Source organism: Sinocyclocheilus anshuiensis, unplaced genomic scaffold, assembly GCF_001515605.1.
Source record: "Sinocyclocheilus anshuiensis isolate Anshui unplaced genomic scaffold, SAMN03320099.WGS_v1.1 scaffold976, whole genome shotgun sequence".
In the NCBI taxonomy this organism is placed as follows: domain Eukaryota; kingdom Metazoa; phylum Chordata; class Actinopteri; order Cypriniformes; family Cyprinidae; genus Sinocyclocheilus; species Sinocyclocheilus anshuiensis.
Window position 1 is genome coordinate 1074723 of NW_015552538.1, and position 3088 is coordinate 1077810.

A 3088-nucleotide genomic window follows, 5' to 3' on the forward strand; every position below is an offset into this window, starting at 1 on the left:
GTGTGACATTTATATATATATATATATATATATATATATATATATACACACACACAGTGGCGATCAAAATTACAGAACAATTTATAAACACTTAATTTTTTTCTAAACTAGTGTTAATTGCTCAATATTTGAAGGAATATTAGCTGTGGGTATACCACTGTTCTACTAGTATGTTTTACATCTTTATTTACTGTATGTATGCAGCAATAACATAGAACAACCATTTTTGGTTCCCCAGAGAACCTTTCAGTGAAAATTACTTAAAAGAACTTAGTCTGAAGAACATTTTAACAATCTAAAGAACCTTTTCCACTATAAAATACCTTTTGTGGAATGAAAAGGTTGGAACCATATAAAAGGAACCTTTATTTTTAAGAGTGCTGTTCTGGTGTGATCTCTTCCATAGTTCTGTAACTGTAGTGTCAAGTTGTTGTCCTTTGTTGTCAAGGATTTTCCAGATTTTCAATTGTGTGTAGATCAGTACTCTCAGCTGGCCATTTCATTATTTCAATGTTCTCCACTTTAAGGAACTGCTTTACCCATTTTGCAGTGTGACAGTGGGCATTGTCTTGCATGAAAATTGTGGGCTGATTTGGAGATGCTCACAGGGAAGGAACCACATGTTGCTGAACGAGATTCTGATAAAGATTTGCATTCACTCTACCATGTAGCTGTATAGAGGCACATTTCCTGCTGCAGAAATCATCTCTCAAACATAACACTTCTTCCTCCAGCATTCACTCTTTGCATTCCCCATCAGGCCCAGATAAGTTAAACTCGCTCTCATCACCAAAGTGAAATTTGGACCAGTTATTCTCTATGCACACAACATGCTCCCAAGCAAAGGTTAGCCTAGGCTTTTGTTTCTTTCTGCTGATGAGAGGCCTTCAGCACTGAACTGGCGAGCAATTGGAAAGTTATCCTAACAGAAATGCTGCCAGTTAAATAAGGTTTGTCAGATAATTAAGGAAATCAGCACCAGGTGTCAGATTAACACCAATAACTGGGAGGTATCTAAAATGTAATAATTTCTTTTTTTTAAATGTCTTATTTAAAGGGGTCATATGATGCGATTTCAATTTTTCCTTTCTCTTTGGAGTGTTACAAGCTGATTGTGCATAGATAAGATCCCTGAAGTTGCAAAGACTAAAGTCTCAAAACCAAAGAGATATTCTTTATCAAAGTTAAGACTCTGCCACGCCCCCCTAAAATGGCTCGTTCTAACACGCCCCCACATATCTACATCACTATGTGGAAATATTTGCATAATGCCACCCAAATGTGCAAGCAAAGAAAGAAGGCGTGGTTTCAGTAACCTCAGTTAGTATTGAAGCAGCATGTCAGGGAGATGCTGTGTGTTTCTAGGCGAAAGCAAAAGCACTTTATTTGGCCTTCCGAAAGTAGATGCATTTAGGAATCTTTAAGATTAGCTACTTACAACAGAACAGCAATGCATTTTATGGACGACCGTTTCGTGAACCTAGGAGAGGAGGTAATTCTGACTTTGCTATGACAATCTGGCGCTTCTGAATCAGCTACTGTTTTGTTATTAGTTTAAGTATTTGCTATTGACTGTTCAAATGTGGAGTTTTGCGCATCGTGTGTGTGTGTGTGCGTGCACGTGTGCACGCGTGTGTGTGTGAGAGAGAGAGAGAGAGAGACAGGGTCACATCACAGTGGAGTCAGCTGTCTTAACCGTGGCTTGTGTACTGCAAACACATACCAGCTTCATCACTGTGTCTGTCACGCGACTCTGTTCCCCTTTCGGGCTCTGTCTTTACATTTATTTTGAAAGATGAAGCTCGCGATTATGGTAAGGGGCGTTACATTTCCAACGAGTGCTTGCGGTGTTCGGCCAATCACAATGCACTGGGTCAGCTGGCCAATCAGAGCAGACTGCGCTTGTCAAAGGAGGGGGCTTTGTAGAAAACGAAGCGTTTGAGAGAGGCGGGGCATAGAGGACCTACAATAATGTACAGTATTTGAAAAATTATGTGTTTTTTGAACATTAAAGCATGTCAACATATTCTGTTACACCAAATACACCAAATAATGATCTTTAAAAAAGCATCATATGACCCCTTTAATATTTTATACTTTGCAGAATATATTTAATTTATGAAATATGCTTAAAAACTGGTCTTCTACTCCTACTAGGATAACTTCAAAATCAAATAGGACAAAGCACTGACCTTGAAATTTAGGAAACTGTAGGTTGTTCTGTAATTTTGATCTCTACGACACCTGGTGGCACAGCATAGATCATAAACTCGAATGAGTGTTAGCCAAATCAGATTACACTTCAAATACATTTTTCCCAAAGGTGGTTTCTGGCAGTTCTTATCACGCTGATATATGCTCAAGTGTTCATTTTTCTAATAAGTTTGGTTTTAGTTAGTGATTTGATGCCATAAAAATGGGGTGTGGTGTCATGATTAGGGCTGTCGCGATAACCGCAATATCGCAATACCGCGCTATTGACAAGAAAACCGCAGAGGAATGCAAGAACCGCAGCAACCACGATTTTTGCGTGTTTTCTTTTTTCATAGAGTTATGCCCTTCTCATTTTACACTTCGTGCATGTGTACTGAATATTAAATAAGTTATTAATGATAATATAATGTTTACCATTCTGATTTGTTCAGGGGCTTCGTAGATTTTCACTTAACAAGCCTAAACAGACAGCGAATGAAAGAGAGATCAACTGAGCATGTGTGATTACTTGCGAGTCATATATATTTGTGAAAATAGGTTGTCATGTCCAAGGAAAGCCAAATCTCAGTCAAAGTCAAAGTCAAGTCTTGGGGACACCGTCATCCAAAACACCGTCAACTCAAAGTCTTAGCATCGACACATTGCTGGTCAGCTGAGCCTTCTAACGTGGCGCTCAAAGTTAAAATGATGTCAACAGCGTGTTTCATTACGTCTCTCTTTGAATGAATCAGCTTGTAGTTGAATGAACGGTTTAAAGACTGACTGACAGCCTGTCTAGAACGCGCAGGTGGAAATATTAATAGAAAGTCTCTTGTCCAGTCAGATTCGAGGATCAGAACGAACTGTTATACATATAGGCTAACAATAGCCTAAC

General features: G+C 38.8%; 1 protein-coding gene and 1 long non-coding RNA gene across 2 annotated transcripts in view; both read left to right on the plus strand.

Moving 5' to 3' along the window:
• Positions 1-1010, plus strand: part of LOC107663894 (uncharacterized) — an 8562-nt gene extending 7552 nt beyond the window's left edge. The window contains exon 4 of the long non-coding RNA XR_001631398.1: positions 930-1010. This is a non-coding gene — a long non-coding RNA (uncharacterized LOC107663894). The remainder of the gene's footprint in view (positions 1-929) is intronic.
• The window catches only part of thsd7ba (thrombospondin, type I, domain containing 7Ba), a 221917-nt gene that overhangs the window by 118762 nt on the left and 100067 nt on the right, over positions 1-3088 (plus strand). The window lies entirely within an intron of this gene.